We start from the raw sequence: 19,510 nt of genomic DNA on the forward strand, positions 1-19,510 counted from the left end.
TGTATTACTCCTTATTACTTGTTAAGAGATTTCAATATACATACAAAGACAGTTCAATTTGCACAAGATGCAGGTTTTATTTTCATTTGTATATTAAAATTTATTAATATTGTAATTCAATGGAAACGAAACGAAAATTCATTCTATGGAAAAGAAAATTACCACAACATTTAACGATTGTAATGTATTCCGTTTTTAATGGCTTTGTTTTATAATTGATCAAATGCGCCTCTTATAATACACTTTCGATCGCTGATGAGCAATTACAATATCCACACCGTTTATAGTTATAATCAAATTAATAAATGTTTTATAAGTTTTTAAATATCATTTTTTAAAGTCTTACTATAAAAAAGAATACGGCTAATTTATTGTTTTGTTGTGTGGCATTGTCAGTATTTAGTCTTCCGACCACGTTTGCTCTGATGCTAATAACTAATTTGTATTTTTATAAAGAGGAAATTATACATATGATGATACATTTATTTATTGGTACTAAATATGATATATTTGCACTATTGTATAAGAGTTGTAATGTTTATTTCGGATTTTTTATCGTTTAATTGACTAAACAAAAGCCCTTTATACATGTTTTACGTTACTGTAACCAGTGTTTTTGCCAACCAGTCAGTGCGCATGCGCGAAAAATCCCGAATGTAAACAATAACAATTAACTCGTCTATAGCTTCGTGAACTCGAACTTTGTCATCGATGTCACTTGACAACGATTTTCAATGTCATCCAAAATCGATTTTCGATGACAGTAAAAAGTTTTGTGAACACGGGGCCTGTTTTAATTTGAATACCGGTGATTAAAAAATCGAGACTCAGCGTTATAGATTTATTTTATTTTTTATAATTTACGAGTACGATGGTTGTCCTGACGGAGTTTGATTTCTCAAATCCTTAACTCACATGGTGGTAGTATAAGCAGTGTCTTTTAGTCACGCTAAGCTCCTCTAGTTGTGTCTTATAGTAACATTGTCATTTTAACCTTCAAGTTGTGTCCTGTAGTCACACTTGGTCATTCTATTTGTGGGTTGTAGTCACAATAGTTCAAATAAGGTTAAAACATCCAAGAATTGTCCGTTATGTGACAGGTGACCGGTAGCTGCGACATCCGACAGCCAGAGTGCAGAAATATCCTCTCACGTATCCTTTCAGTTAATGAAAAACAGTATCTTTATGTTCCCAAAACTTTGCTCATAATAACATTATAATTATTGTCTTAATACTAGTTATATCAATTTATTACATAATATTTTTCTTTACCTGTGTTTTAATATTGTGCCGCCATTGTTTACTGATAAAGTTTCTGACAGCATTTGTATTTATATCACACAATTTTAGATTATTAGTAATTTAATTAATGCTCCCTAATAGTATTAATCACTCTCATTGTTTATCAGTTTCATGTACGTTTATATGTTTTGTACAACGCCATTGAATATAATTATATAAATAGGCGTTTCATCAAATAAGCAAGATTTAAGTTCCAAGTTTATAAAATTCAAACACTGTTAAATATTAAGCTTTCATTTTACTATGTAATTATTATCATGAATGTATACAACTTCAAGATGTACATACTAATTGAAAAACTAGTGAAGTGTTTCTTGTTTATGAGTTTGTGTTTATCTGATGGTTTGTCTCTCACGGAACACGGAATTATTATATTTCACTCGTCCTTCGAGGGTGTTTATACGCGACGGATATATGTTACTACAGGTAAATTTGATAAATGCTTTTGTTTGTTTCCGTTATTATGTAACCTATTCCATGTGACAATATATTGTGCTGTTAAGTGCAGTATATGCAATATATATTCATTATAAACTTCCCTGTAGATGTTAACGGCAAGTTTATCTCTTTATATGTGTAATCATGTGTCATGTATGAATGAAAATGGCCGCACTATACACTTGGAGGCAAATAACTATAACATGTGTAAATAGAATTGTCTCAGAAACTATATAACTAAGATTCTATCAGAGTAAATGTGAGGTTAAAAATTGTAATATGTCAATATGTTTATATGCACGTGCTAACACTTTCCAATTTTTAATAAATGCACGTGTAAATCACTGCCTTTTTAGAAAATCACTTAACTGATAGGCTATTGTCGTTAGATTGTACAATTGCTTTAGTTCAAATTGACATTTTCCAAATAAAACTCTTTTTAAACCTTTCTTAACAGTTTGTGTTAAATCTGTTCCCAATTAAGAATCATAAATGAGGTTTGCAATACATTTGGTTTGTGTAATGATACTTGGTGACGTATATAATTTTGCCTGTGGCATATTAACGGTTGAGTTATTTTTTTAGAAAGACTTACAATTTTGGCCGACAATACGTCTTTCGTTTTTTGTACTAGCAATGTGTATTACGTTGTTGGTGTTCTTTGACGACATTTGCGTTTCTTCTTAGTCCACGCTGCTTTCCGAGCGCGTCATTGTTCCGACAATGATTGAATATTGCGGTCAACAATAAATCACACAAAACACATTATGAAATGGTTTAGACATAACATCACAGTTTTAAAACTCCTTTTCATTTTGCTGAGACCCTTCTTGCAGAGATATTTTGCATCACAATTATAGAATATCATGCATTGGTTCACTAACGGGCTTTAACGATTAATTTAATGGAAATTTAATTAAATAAATAAAAAATATTTTGTGCAAAACATTGCCTTATATTGCTTTTATGTTCTTGATTTTTAGGCAAAATGAGTATCGAACCATTTGCACAGTATTTGTTCATGTCTACACATTAAGTCAAATAAGATGTTGATCAGATGTTCCTCGGCGTAGCTACGACACAGGAAATGGCTAAAATTGAGGTTAAAACACATTCGTGAGCATCACATCTAATATACAACGTATGAAAGAAATTTGATGGATGTATACACTAAATAATATACACGCGTTATGCTTTTAACTTAGATATGCTCTATGATTCTCATAAGAGTACATTCGATCAACATTGAACGTTATTCTGCACTAATATGTAACGCATCCTATTACAGTTGTTTTTCCTCTGTTTTGGCAGCAGACATTATGTCGTTGTGAGAAATAAAAAAAAAGTACATTTTATTTTTCGTTTCTCAAGGCGTTATACTCAATAACATCAACATGTGTTTAATAACTTTATATACGATGTATAGAAAAAAACAGTTTAAGGACGCGATTCCCGTCGCTAGGTTCATAGTCGAAATACGTAATAGTCTTGTTGATGTAGATGATAAACTTGTCATTGTTGGTCTTCGCTATACCGCGCGGGTACTCGATGTTAAACGTCGCCATTCGACGCCGAAAGTTCCTGCTCCTCACGACACGTATGCGTTTCCGTCCGAGTCTATCGCCAGGCAATCCACGCCATGGCCAAGAGACTTAGTTCGAATCCTCTCCCGAAGCTGTCGAATAGGAATACCTCGGACTTCCAGCCGCACGCCAACCAGCATTTATCATCCATCGAGGCAAAGTTGGAGTTGATGACGCCAGACTGGTTCTCCACGCAGAACGTCGCCACTTCGCTGACGGAGATGTAGCGGGGTGGATCAGGTCAATGGACAGACGCCCGACTAGGTACCGCATACTCATTTCCGCCTGTGTCTGGAAGGTGAACTCAAGGCTGAGTTTGATTACCTTTCATACTGAGTTGCAATTCCTTCTTCGCCAGTTTTAGGATGTCCTGCCGGCAGGGAACCACCCAGATATCCGTGCCGAAGTCTGCCATCTGGTCAGCTGTGGCGATCTTCTGCACAAAGTCAGCATGTCCCGCTCCACCGCTCCCTTGTCCTCGACAACCCGCACCTACTCATGAACAAATTCCGTGTCCAGTTGTCTTACACTATCGATCTATAGCTTTGTAAGTCTGCTCCCGACTCCCGGACACAAATTTTCATCTCTTGCGCGACGCGAATAACATGAGATTCTCGGTCGTGTAGTCCTCGTGCGTGGTCAGGCGAGACCGCATGCTCATCGGCTATTGGCATGTGCGGCAGTATAACGTCAACTCCTCGTTCGTATGATTGTTGCAGTAACCTAAAAGACAGCAGCAAATAAACATAATACCATAGCACTTGTCTATTATGTAATGTACGATGAAATCATACATACGTCTTTATATTGGTTTTATCAAACTACAAATACTCAATGTATTTTGGAGTGGCTAAGGAAATACTATTTCAGAATCTACAGTTTTTAAATGGCTTGTATCAATAGGAAGGTTGGTTTCGATTATCAATTAATTCCCGTATTTAAGCGTGTTCCGGCAATTAAAAAAATATACAAATCTAAAGCTCTTGCTTAAATCGGTGTCAAATTTACCTTTCAACCATTAATACGTAAAGTGAAAATTTATTTTGAATATATTGTCATTCTGATTCTATACTTAATATAAATGAACGTGTAGTACCACTAGCGTCATTACGTTGATATCGCTGCCCACATTGTATTTGTTTGCTTCTGTTACATCTGTCAGACCGTGGGTTTGATTCAGAGGTATATGGAATATAATATGAGTCGCGCTCTGTGAAACAGGGCTAAACACGTATGCTTATGGTATTGTTTGTATAAAGGAAGTCGCTTCTGAGCGAATTCCCAGTTATATAAAAAATAAGGTTGATGGTACTTCCCCCGCGCACACATTCATTTGCATAAGTCTGGTAGAAAAGAACTGCATTATTACACCGACCATCCACCAGTCATCGGGAGGAAGTGCGTTCCCTCTGGCTTTGCCAGGCTGACCAGGGCATGGGTTTGAACAACGTTTAGGCGCTCTCAATCCACACAGCACTTGGGTGGAGTACTTCTTTTCATTGCACACTTTGGGGAGGAGAAACATTGGCGTATGGGAATCATGGGCGTAAGTGTACTGTTAAAGAGAAAAACACAGTCGTATTGAAAACACAGACGTATGGGTAATTTTGGGGAGGGAAACACGGGCGTGTGGAAAATCAAGCTTATGGGTGAGGTGAGGGTGGAGAAACCAAACATATGGGAAACACAGGCGTATGGGCAATGTAAAAAGGGACAAACCGGCGTATGTGTTAGGGCGATAGCCGCAATTACTAAGACTTACAACAGTAAGGTATGTGTTGAGTTGTTGTTCATACAATGCGCTTTTTATGGTACGGCATAGACGATATTTAGGAGTTAAGTTGCCACTAGACCGTGGACAATAAAAAAAGAACAACATTTTTTACTATATGGTTTAATAGGAGAAACCACTTTACAGAAGATTATATTTACAAGTAGTCAAATGAATGATAATCAATGTTGCATGTGCTTAAAGTGTCGTCCCTGGCGGCACATTCTAATCATGGACGACATTTTCCGCCTAAATTTAATTTATTTAGAAGAGGTTTCCTTGAAATCTAAATGTTCGATCAACGCGGAAATTGTCGACCGTGATTAGCCTGTGCGGACTGCACAGGTTAATCTGGGACGATGCTTAACGCACATGCATTAAGCCCGGATTTCCCAGAACGCGGCTCATATGATTACGAACCATGAAATTTATTTGAACTACGCGCTGGCATTAATACTTTATGTATTTGTTTTGCTTATGTTCACACCAAGCATATTGAAATCGCATTAGCTATTATAGCTAAAACTTCAAGCAGAAAAGTGTCAAACTGGTTTCATTTCTACACAAAAGAACTCCGAAAAAGACGTGCATGGGCAATCGATAAACAAAGATACATAACAAAACATCTTAAATAAAACACTGAGTTGCCCTTATCTTATTCTAACCGTGCGCGGCACGTGACCATCCGCGGCCACCAGCGCGTCTGTTCTGTACCGAACGTTCCAAGAAACACACCGGACACGGAAAGGTCCCTGATGCGTGCGCATGCTTGAGCACGTACTCATTGAGGCAAATTAATCACATGGTGTCCAGACACGAAAGAAGCTGAGGCTTCAAGAAGGCTCCGAAATATAGCGGACACCGGTCCATTGTCGCGACGGAAGTATACGGTTTTAGCATGTGAACTCTTTATGGACGGTTAAACACTGTAGAATATATGAAACGAACATGTAAGGTGCATGTTGTTAATTAGTGTACACATTAAACACCACATTACTATGTACTACAAAGTCTTTTTTATGGTTATTATGTGAGAAATCTCGTCTGACGTCACACATATGTATGTCCATCAAGAGTTTAGTAATATCGAAAATGATCGTTAAAGTAAATAATACTTTATTTGAACTACACACTTCTAAAAAATGAACTGACTTTTCATTGTACTTAATAAAGGTTTAGTAGTAGCATTTTGTCATTTTCAGTTAAATATTTGATTTCGCTTTAAATTGAATAGATTAAAGGGGCCTTTTCACAGATTTTGGCATATTTTGAAGTGTGTAATTAAATGCTTAAAATGTTAACATTGGATCTTAAAAGCTCCAGTAAAAAATCAAGAATAAAAAAAAAATGTAAAGGAAAAAAAGTAGCCGGTACCATGGCTCGAACCAGTGACCCCCGGAGTCCTGGAGTAAGTTTGAAGTAAAAACGCATTTGCCCTCTCTGCTATTCCGCCGGGTATACAAAGTTGAAGTATTGTATACATTATATAAACAATCTTCGTAGTTTGGTAAATTTAAACGACAACAACAGAACTCTCCAAATTATTCAATCGTTTCGCGTTGCAACGCTTTATAATTTTTAGGTTTTCAAATCGTCAAAAGATACATATAATGGCTATATTGGACTATGGTAAATGTTCAGTAATACAGTTTCATCACAAATATCATAACTAAAACGAAAATTTGCGAATCTAAACAACTTTTTTCAATTTTGTCAATTTACCAAACCGTGAAAAGATCCCTTTAAACGTGCAAATGTAACTCTGCCCCATTACTCTACTGTCTATTAGTTCACTGAGTACAGCTTTCAACTTTAATCAATGTCAGATTTCATAACGTTGTAAGATAAGAGATTAGAGATGATGTGAGTCACGTTCTGGGAAAACAGGGCTTAATTTCAACGCGGGTCTTTCCGTTCGTATGGACTGTTTCGTTTAAATCAGGTCTCTTTAAAACGAAAATCCAGTTTAAGCGAAAAGAGTCGCCCCTAATAAGTCTAAAGCTAATCTCAGACAACACTTTACGCACATGCATTAAGCACCGTTTTCCCAGAGCGCGGCTCTACACATGTTCGATTGTTATTCAGCGTTAAGTTGAACTGTAACTTCTCTTATATTTGAAGGCATACGTTTATCATAAATAATGCAACATGAGTACTACATTTGATAATGTTACCTCTAATATGGGAACAACTATTCGCGTTTGTTATGTATTTATTTATAAATTTGTCAATAAATCCTGACATCTACACCCAATTATTTTACCATCTGAAACATATACGGAAACTACCTCCGTCAATACCTGTCAGATTTCAAAACCGAAGACAAATTGTCCTGCTACTTTTTGTTTGTGGAGATATTGCACTTAATCCTGGACCAATAATAAACCCATGTGGCAAATGCTTCAGACCGGTCGCCAAATCACACAGGGGTGTGTACTGCGAAGCATGCTACTACTGGTACCATATTGGTCATGCAAATGTCACCCCGGATGAATACAATATACTTGCCAACTCTGAATTACCATGGATTTGCCCAAGCTGCTCAAACTTTCAGTTCACGGAATCTTTCTTTAGCGACACAGCTAGAAATTCTTTTAGCTCGAGTGCATCTATAGACTCGGACTACTTCAACATATTTGATGAGCTTTTTTCCGTAAAAAGAAAACATCCTACCAGATTTACGTGTGCATACCTAAATATTAACAGTCTGAGACATAAATTTGACCCAATTCAAAACCTTCTTTCAAAGAACATTATTGACCTGTTATTTATTTCAGAGACAAAAATAGACGATAGTTTTTGCAACAGTCAGTTTATGGTTGACAAGTATCTTCTGTGGAGGGCAGACAGAAATCAACACGGAGGGGGCATAGCAGCCTACCTTCGCCTTGACATTGCCGGAGACAGAAAGAACAACATTGAGTTTTCACAAACTGAATCTATAGCCATAGAGGTAAATTTTGAAGGGCAAAAATGGTTAATTACTGGTGCCTATAGGCCTCCAAATTTGAGTGATGATCATTTCCAGAAAGACTTCTGTAATACTGTTGATAAATGGCATGATAAATATGATCATTATGTTATAATTGGGGATTTAAACTATGACATGTTGAAATCCTCAAAATGTGAACCCCTTAGCTCTATGTGTGACATTTTTGACTTGAACAACTTTGTCAAAAAGCCTACTTGCAACACCGCTAATAGTAATCCGTCTTTAATTGATGTTATTTTATCAAATGTAAATTCAGCGATTGGATCAATTTGTAATTTCAACTGTAGACTCAGTGATGTTTATAATATGATTGCCTTTCAGTTGAAAGTAGAAATACCACCCACTAAGCCAAAATGGTGTTATTATAGAAGTTTTAAACGTTTTAATGCTGAAAATTTTAACTATGACCTTGAAAATAGGTTTAAAAATGCTGAGTTTTGTAGTATGGATCATAAAACAGATGTAAATTGTATGTATGATTCTTTTAGCTCTACCTTTCTTGATGTTGCAAATAAGCATGCACCTTTAAAAAAGAAAAAGAAATTTCCAAATCCTGCCCCTTTTATAAACAAAGAGCTGAAAATAGCTATATATAAAAAAAGAATGCTTCAAAATAAATATAATAATGATAAAAATACTAAAACATGGGAAGCTTTCAGGAAACAACGCAATCTGGTAACTAAACTTCGTAGAAAATCGGTAAACACTTACTTTATTGAAAGATGCACGGGTGGGGCTAAATCAAAAGACTTTTGGCCAACTATCAAACCTTTTTTAACAAATAAAGTGTCATGTTTTCAAAAAGATATAATTTTAAATGAGAATAATACTCTAATAAATAATCATCATGAAATATGTAGTACATTTAACAACTTTTTGTTGATGTTGCAAAGGACATTGGTCAAAATTCTATCCCAGTTGATGCAAATCACCCAAGTATTGTCGAAATAGAACAACATAGAAATTCAATGCAAGATCTAACCTTTCATTCTATTGAGGAATCCTTTGTTGACAAACGAATCAATAAACTATGTGTTAAAAAAGCAACAGGTTATGATGGACTTTCATCTAAATTAGTCAAACTAGCTAAGCCATCTATTGTCAAACCACTAACAAATATTATTAATACATCTTTTGAAATGACATCTTTTTCAGACAGTCTGAAAACTGCACAAGTAGCTCCGATACATAAAAAGAAAAGCACTCTTGACAAAGGTAATTATAGACCTGTGAGTATCCTACCAGTAATCTCTAAAAATTTTGAAAGAGCAATAAATGAACAACTTTCAGATTTTTTCTCCTCCCACTTTAATAGTTACCTATCAGCTTTTAGACCAGGCCATGGATGCCAGAGTACTCTACTTAAAATAATTGAAGACTGGAAACTTGCATGTGACCAAAACAAATTTGCTGCGGCAATTTTAATGGATTTATCTAAGGCGTTCGACTGTCTGCCACACGACTTACTTTTACTCAAATTGAAATGTTATGGTCTATCTAAATCCGCTTTAAACTTAATACATAGCTACTTAAGCAACAGAAAGCAATGTGTCAAAATAGGTCCTCTAACTAGTGGTTGTAAAGAAATATATAAGGGTGTACCACAGGGCTCCATATTAGGACCTGTCCTTTTCAACATCTTCATCAATGACATTTTTCATTTTGTAAACAATAGTAGTCTGTATAATTATGCAGACGATAACACACTGTCTCATGCGGATTCTGATATCAAAAAATGTGGTAAAAACGCTAGAAGATAGCATGTCTCTTATAAATTGGTTTCAGAACAATAAAATGAAAGCTAATCCTGATAAGTTCCAGGCAATTGCTATTGGTAATAAAACCAAAAAAGAAAACATAACTTTTAACTTTGATGATATCAGAATGCAATGTGATGATAATGTGGTACTCCTAGGCGTCACTATTGATTTCAAACTTAAATTTGACATACATGTCTCAAATATATGTAAAAAGGCTTCAAGACAACTTAATGTCCTCAAACGAATTGGGAAATATCTATGTAGATTAGGAAACTTAAGTATATATCATTCTTTCATCTTGTCAAATTTTAATTACTGCCCTCTTACTTGGCACTTCTGTGGGGAGGTTAATACCAAAAAGATTGAAAAGATACAGGAAAGGGCCCTGCGTTTTATTTACAGTGATTACAATTCTGACTATCAAACCCTTCTATCTCGCTCTAAAATGCCCTCCCTTAAAATAAGAAGAATAAGGACTATGGCACTTGAAGCCTTTAAAATTTTAAATAAACAAGGTCCAACATACTTACATGATCTTCTTAATATGAAAAAAACAAAATTACTCGCTATACCAAAGGTGAGAACGACTGGTTATGGCACTAACTCCTTCCGCTCCTATGCTGCCAAACTATGGAATAAGCTCCCTCAACACTTTAGAGATGAAAGTAATTTCAATCAGTTTAAAAGCCTGATAAGCTCATGGAGCGGAGAGAGTTGTACCTGTACTTTTTGTTCTAACCATGCTTAGTAATAGTAATACTTCATACACCCTGCTTATATATTCAGCATCCGATTTGCTTCTACCTTGCTTTTTGCATATCCTATGCTAGATTAGTTCATTATTGTTTTTGCTATATGCTTTGTTCATCATTGTGCTAGATAAGTTCATTATTGTTTTGTTATATGCTTTGTCTTTTATTTTGCCTTTTATACTTAGCTTTAAAACTCAACCCCTATATGTGCATGTATGCTATTGAGCATATGTACACACACTCACATTATATCTAAGATGAGTCTGTGTATATAGACTATTTATTCCACCTTGCTTTTTTGCATTTCCTATGCAATCTGCTAGATTAGTTCATTATTGTTTTGTTATATGCTTTGTCTTTTATTTAGCCTTTTATACTTAGCTCTAAAACTTAATCACTATATGCATGTATGCTATTGAGGATATGTATACACACTCATATTATATCTAAGATGAGTCTGGGTATATATACTATGTTTTCATTTATATATGTGCTTTGTAATGTAGATGCTGATCATTTCCTCGCAGAACTGATCTGAGGTAATAGCAGTTTTCTCAAATCAATTTTATATCTGTCGCACCTTTGTGCCCATATTTCTCACTCAGTTTTTACCCATTTGCTTTTACGGCAGCTTTTAGACATTTATAAGTCGAGATCAGCAGGTACAACACACATTTTTTAATCATGCGATGTATTTATGTTATTTGTTTTAAACCCACCTTTGATCTTTCATTTCAGTATATGAAACTACCATGTTTTATAGTCATTCATTTATTTATTTATTCTCATTGACTCTCGCATATGCTTGTTTAATTGTTACATGTTATGTTGTTATGATATGTCGGTAAATAGCTATACATAGCTAATGTTTATATTGACATATATGCACCGACTTAAAATAAAAATTGAATTGAATTGAATTGAATTGGAAGTTCAACATCGACCCGTGTATTCCTTTATTATTGATAGTAAAACTAATGTGTGTATTTCGAAGTTTACGAAGTCCCTCCGCACCTGAGGCTTCACTAATTTAGACAATCCGCAACTATTTATTTCAGAATACAAATATATCAATAGTTTTAAAATGTTACATCCATGTCTGGAGTCCGAATCCTTCACCGTCATTGCATACAATAAGTTTTACTCTCAATAAGAAAGTATTATTATTCAATCTATGCATAAGACATAAGTATGTCTCAGTATTATTAAAGGGAGACAAATATGATCCGCTTCATTAAACATCTTCATCTTCAATAAGACTTATCTCAAATTGTGAATACAAGCAGAATGGGCCAGTTTAGGACGAACCTATAGCTCGTACTTCTAAATCTTAACGTGGTAATTCCTAATGTCAAATAAATGTAATTGTAAATGCGTCTGTAATTCTAACTGAATATAATGTAATTGGAAATGCTTTATAAATAGCTAATTAGCTAAAAACGTACATTTTAGTATCTAAATAATAATATAAAACGAGTGTAAACTTAGAATAGAGGTTTTGAAACTCATACATATACATACTTAACACAATATGTAAATAATGCGCTAATATACACATAATTTAACAGTTATACTAGAACACATAAGACGTCGCGCTCATTACTGGCGTAAAGTAGGAAAAAGCGGGGAGGGTTATTATAAAATCTCCCACAGTATGCACATTTTTTTAAACAAATTCATAAATCAAACATCGTAAAAACAAACCTTATTGAAAATGTCATTATAAAATGCGAAAAAGAAAGTGTCGGATTAATAACGAGATGTTTTTTCGAAATTACACAGAAAAAAATGCGTGTAATGCGTAACAAATATCTACAACGAAATTATTTAAAACGAAACGGCGTCCGTCTGTATACCGTTTTTATCCGGGAAAATAAACGCTACTGACGTTACGTCATTTACCTTTAGCGTGATATGAAAAACAACGGACACGCAAAAAGAATTTTTTTAGAAAGGCGCGTGTTTCAAACCCCCGCTTTGTCGATAGTGGTAAACAACTGCGTACCGGTAAAGTTCAATCGTCCCTTTTTATTATACATGCGTGGTGAGTTGATATATATCTGCTGTTTCTTGTGTTTATATGTAAAGATGTGAAATTTCAAATTATGTAACTGTCTATAACTGTGTAGGTCGGTGTAATGTACATGTATTATTAAGTTGGATGCATTATGCATATTATGTTATGTTACGTCTTTCTTTTAATTATGTTGATGTAAATAAGCAACTAAATGCTGTATCAGTATGTAGCCTCGTGTAGTTCTTCACAGAACAGACATTCTTTTCATAACACATATGATACTTTTATGTGCAAATTGTTATATTAACTTTGTAAATTTGCATAAGACTGAACTAAATGGATAAGTTGATGTATTTCAGTGCGTCCAGACCACCGTTACTAATCAAGACAGTGCAGATAATCAAGATAATTAGGTTGTGTCGTGTTCTGAGAAAACTGGGCATAATGACATGCATGTGCGTAAAGTGTCGTCCCAGATGAGCCTGTGCAGTCCGCACAGGCTAATCAGGGACGACACTTTCCGCCTTAACCTGATTTTCAGTAAGGAGAGACTTCCATGAAACTAAAAATACCACAAAAGCGGAAAGTGTCGTCCCTGATAAGCCTGTGCGTACTGCACAGGCATCTCTGGGACGGCACTTAACGCAAATGCATTAAGCCCAGTTTTCTCAGAACGCGGCTCATATGATCTCACCACATAGTGATTGCTTCGCATAGTTGTTACAAACATTTCACATTCATTTATAAAATCCCTTTAATCACTTAAGATAAAATAGTCAATTAAACAGTAATTGTAAATAGATAAAGGATGTTTCAGGTTAATAAGAAATCTAGTCCTTCAACATGTCTCCAAAACAATATTTAGCTCGTCGAAAAGATATATCAATTCTGTGTGTTTTGATATGTAAGCTTTAAAATTCGGAAGAATAACTGCCACATATCACCAAATAGAATCAAGAGTCAACGGCTAAACATACACCTTAACGTCAACATTTATTTTCCGCATTTTTGACGTTACGTAACTTTTGGCCAGTACTTAGCGCAACGTTATAAGCGTACATGTTATATAAAAAATCAGTTGTACTCTCTTCGTCAATCAAATTAAGTCGGAAACAACGCCACTCCTGGTATGCGGATAATTTGATAACAGATGGAACTTCGATAACAGAGAACAAAACACGTTCGAGAGGAGAGTTCTTCAGCTTTTTTGCATTTATTTTATGTTCATTCGGTTTTCAGACACGGGACATTGTTTGGTCGATTAATGGTACAGCATTTCGTACTGCGAAAAAAAGAAATTCGCAGAAAAAAACGGTGGATTATAAAAACATAAACGGTAAAATTCCGTCGATAATCAGCATTAATTGGATGATAAGTACATATTTCAACAAAATAAAAATACTTAAAAAAACAAGAACGTGCTTACTTTTCGAAATAAAAGTTCAGTATATCCAGTAATGTTACAACATGTTACATTTTAGCTAACTAACTTATTTGGAAAAAATCAAATGTTAACAGTGTCGGATGCCACATTTTCATGGACACTTCTTTAACCGATCATCTCAATGACAATGGCACTTCTATTCCCGAATAGTCGACACTTTTTACCAGATATATTAAACACTTTTTAGTGAATCAGAAATGCAGAATTCGCTGTGGAATACTGTTAAAGTAAGCTGGCAATCCATAAAATTGTCTATACTGAAGTAACTTTAAAACGAATTACCGAAAAATTTTCTTATCCCTTTTGGGATATGCTTATGATTTTGTATAAATGTGCATGATGAATGTGAAATAATTCTATATGTCTGATGGTTTGCGTGTATAGGACCATATATTTTCCGTGTTCAAGGCACCCAACGGCCGGATCTTCGCGTAGTACACGAGTTTGAACAATATTAGACAAAGTTCCTTGTAGCGAAACGGTTGATCTAAAGCATGTATAAGTATGTCCTAATAAAGGTACTAATAGTATTAACTTATAAATTAAATACCATGTCATCAAACATAACTCTGCTAAAACTGCTACTTTACGATAAATATCAGCAGCGATGCATGTCCGTAATTCGTTAAATTCAACCACTACAGTGATTTAGGGTCAGTTGAATCGCATTTCGAGCTTACGTTATCATTGTGTAAAAGTAAGTGCTCCCTTTAAGCAGGGCTCAAGATAAAGGGAGTTTTCAATTCTCTTATTTAGTTTGTGGCTACGCATTAGTATCGTCTTAATGATGTGATTCTAATGAGCACCAATGGCTTTTGTTTTATGAAGAACAAAGTTGTATTTGCCTCTTAAAGACCCCTTCGCGCTCCCGTTATTTAGACCCATGCTATAAATAAAATTAAACACGATATAGTTGATCCACTTGATCCGTTGTATTTTCATCTCTCCGAATCTCAAGTTGCCACTAACAATTAAGTTCATTATAAAGAAGATCGTCAGTTGCCATACATTTCTTAAGAAATAAGCATTTTAATCTTATTTAAAATTGCAATAATAATATTAAAAGTATAAATGAATACTATTAATAGTAATACGATTGTTGAAAACGAACAACGCCATTGGTTATATTTCACATGTACTTGTAATTAAGTTATGCATAGATTCTCAATGTGTCGCGCTTGATTATGCACATTGTTTCGTACTTCAAAATGTTTGGTAAGAATAGCCATAATTTACATGAATGCATCGCCTGTAGAAGATAAAACTCGGTTATCAGAGTGCCCAATTTGTTGAAAGTCTCTGTTATCTGAAGTGTCCTTTATCGGGAATCAAAGTGTCAACTTCATGAATACCACCTATTTAAATTTATATTTCATTGAATAGTATCAAAATGTCAGTACTTGAAGCACAGTGATTACTCTACATGCTGGTATATCAAACAATTTCTTGCAATATTTCTAAGTAGTTTTATTTTGTTGAAATGTTAACTGTTCATCCAAGTCATGCTGTTTTAAGACCGAATGTTCTATTTCAGGGGAACAATATTCTTTTTTGATTTTATTCTTCCCCAATAGAAAATGATACATCATTTTTAAATTCGACCATGTGTCTTGTCTAAAAAACTAATCTATAGGATATAAATTTAAAAAAATGAGGAACTTACCTCTCGCGCGTGGCTTTTGTTGTTCCCTGTGATCGAAGTGCCATCTGCTAGCAAAGTATCCGCATTACCAGCATGCACGCACAATGCTCTAAATATTTAGTTCATACTAAAATATTTGAATACTAATACAATGGCGAGATACTTGCTACTGGCAAGACAATATAACGTCCAATGTACTTCAAGGTAATGAATGGAATGTGTAATATATGTCATGTTACTTGTTAGAAATCTAGAGGTTAATGATTTAAATGGAATGTTGCTCAGACAAATATAATATTAAAGTAACCGACTGCAACATAAATAAATGATAAACGTTTATGATTTGAGCCGCGTTCTTGGACAATTGGGCTTAATATATGCGCATAAAATGTCATGCCAGATTAGCCTGTGCATTCCGATTTGATGGAAAAGTTCGTTTATAGGAGATCTATTCTACATGAAAATCCAATCTAAGCAGAAAGTATCGTCCATGGTTTGCCTGTGTGGACTGGACAGGCTAATCTGGGACGACACTTCACTCACATGCATTAAGCCCAATTTTCCCAGAACGAGGTTCATTTTATGGATTTGTTTCACATTTTATGCGCCTTAAAAATGGACTCATGATGACTCTTAGAGTCAACTGTCGCTCGGGTCGGAGAGAGTGGGGGTCTCGCTCAAGTTTGGGGTCTTCATCACAGCATACTTGCTGTTGCTATACATTGTCGGCTCCCTAGCTACCGATACGCAGTCGAGCAACACGAAAGCGCCTAGCCGACAGACGGAGACTATGGAGAGAGCGATGATGTTTTCAACCGAGAATAAGTTCACTTTAATCGTGTGACCTATTTCCTTCGGGAACACAATCAGAGTACTATTTAATGCACAATATTGTTTAAAACGTATTAATAAGAATTTAATTACCTATACTTTTATCCAGTCGTTATGCTTTCTGTACGTGTTTGAAGATATCATTGAACAGTTCGTTGCAACCAAATATCGGAATTGATATCAATATCGGCTAGAATTGTTCACAGCGTTTTATCTATACGCATGTTAGTCAGATATGTCCTTACAAACAGTCTGTTTCAATGCGTGTTATTTATAATTGAGTTATTACTAAATATTTAAAAGAAACATAGTTGAGCATTTGTTTCCAAGTCTGTGTAATATATCGACTGTATCTGCTTCAATAATACTGTTAATCACTGGTGTATTCGAGAAAATGTTTGTAATATCAATAGTTCCACAAACTGTATTAGATTATGGCAAAAAAACTGTCGTCATACACTAGAAAAAATTAATGGGCGGACTTCGTAATACACTTACAAATTGTATTTGCGGAACTGAATTCTTGGATACACACTTAAAATGCCGTCCACTGCTTGTATTCATAATGTCCATAAACACCTTCCTAACTTAAGCCGGACTTCATGATTTTGTTTATCAACATCTTTATGCTATGGAAATTATTTATTTCTATTAACCAGAACGACCATTACATTTAGTGTCGACCATTAACGTTTTTTTTTTGGTATTCCATTCTGGTTGAGTTTCGATCATGGTTTTCTACATTCAATCAAATTTGCTTTTTTTTAAATTACCGAAAAACAAATTCATGTTGCGTAGTTACAGAAAAGATAACTGGCATTGAACAATCTTTTTTAAGTGAGGAATATTTATTATATAGTGGAAAAAAGAAAGAAAACAAACAAAGGTTTGCCGACATAATACCCTAATTTGTTGAATGTCAGTGGTAATAAACAGCTTTTCTCGCCAAATTTGATTATTGTTTTGGGGTTATTGTGCTTATAATATATAATGGGATTGTTTTTTAACTAATATGTAACACTTCAAACCGAAAACTAACAATTGCTAGTGTTGAATATGTCATTTTCGTTGATGTTCAGATTTATACTTAATTAGAACAAACGCAAGAAAACTGGTACATGTATATCGTTTTCATATAAAGATGTAACTTACTTAAAAACCCAGTATCCGCATCTTTAAAAATATAAAGCCTGATCTTAGAATAATTAACCTTAGCCGTTAATAACTCGTACTGATGTTTGAAATGTCGATAGATACACGCACTATACTAAATATGGACCGAATAACGTACGTAATACACTTGAAAAATTTAATGGGCGGAACTAAATTCCACCGTCAAGGAAACACACTTTCAATGACGTCCACTGTTTGTATCCATCAAGCTTGTTAATATCATCTGTACTAAAGCTTTACTTAACCTTAACTTTTTTGGTTCTCCAATCAGTTTTAGTTCGAAAAACATTTGAGACATTTGCTTACAAAATGGCATACAGGCAATACGATTTTGCGTAGTTACATGGAAGATTGAACATCTTTAATAAGTGGAGATCATTATGTGTACAATAAATAAAGACAAAGAAAAATACAAACAGTTTGCCGACATCGTTTCCTTATTTTGTTAAAGTTTACAGTGGACATAAACGCCATTTTACACCTAATCTGATTATTGTTTTGGGTACTTTATTGCTCATCCGCCTCTCGTTCTTATGTGGGTCGCAGTAACCTCCAAAACAGGGAAATATAAACAGAATCTATTGTATTCGTATTTTACTTTGTGTACGTTGGGGTCATATACTCATTTTTATATGTTTAGCAGAAACATTGACTCTCACTACACATACGAATTGTATTTCGGAGTGGCTTACACATTAATATAAAATGGTTTGCATTTACTAAGTTTTTTAAATTGTGGAAATTACTTATAGTAAGAGGAGGGCGATTTGGTTTTATGCTCTGCCCATTCGCGCATGTAAGCGTTTTCTGTTGATATTATAAGGTACACACCTAAAATAATTGTCTAGTTTAACGACCAGTCATCCATACGCAAAGTGTACTTGCTTAACTAAATGTTAGCCTTGCTCTGCTAAAACGAGGCCTACTACGTACATAACACATGAAGTGTCGTCCCAGATTACCTTGTGCAGTATTTTAAATAAAGGTAGAGGGTACTACCCTCGCGAACATATGTTCGGTGGCCCTGAGCATTTGCACAATCCTGGTTGAAAAAAAAACTGCAACTGTTAAGCCGACCACCCATAAGGAAGTGCCCTCCCTCTGGCCCTGCCAGGCTGACGTAGGCGTGTGGTCGAACCACGTTGAGGCGCAGATGTGCCCAGCTAGAGGCGCAACATAAGTTCTTCTCGCAGTCGACGAGTCGCTATGTGGCGTCCTTCTTCTCTTCGCACACGTGTCGGAGGGAAACAAGGACGTAATGTGTGTGGGGGAAATAATGGCGTATAATTATGTGGGGGAGGGATACACGAGCGTTTGGGTAATGTATGTAATTTACGGGAAAAACACCCGGGTTGTTTGGTTATTTCGGACAGAAAAACGGTATGATGGTTAATGCGGGTAAAGTAAACACGGACAAATGGGTAAACTAAATATTACAAAAGTAAAGTCTGTGTTAAGTTGTTGTTCTTATAATCTTCGTTTTGTTCTACGGCATATTATTATATTATTAAGGAGTAATGTTGTCCCGTTACCGTGGGCAATAAAAAAGAAACACAATTCCTAATACTCGGTAAAATAAATCAATTTAAATAAAATGTATTACAAAAGTATTCAAAGGAAATAGCATCTCTGTTATGATATTAATAATAAATATTACACTAGGCAATACATGAGCCGCGTTTAGGAAAACTTGGCTAAATGCATGCAATTGAAGTGTCGTCTCATGCTAATCAGTGACGACAATTTCCGCCTAAACTTGATTTTCATTCAGAAATGCCAACATTGAAATGAAATGTTTCGATAAA

Source organism: Dreissena polymorpha, chromosome 7, assembly GCF_020536995.1.
Source record: "Dreissena polymorpha isolate Duluth1 chromosome 7, UMN_Dpol_1.0, whole genome shotgun sequence".
Taxonomy (NCBI): Eukaryota; Metazoa; Mollusca; class Bivalvia; order Myida; family Dreissenidae; genus Dreissena; species Dreissena polymorpha.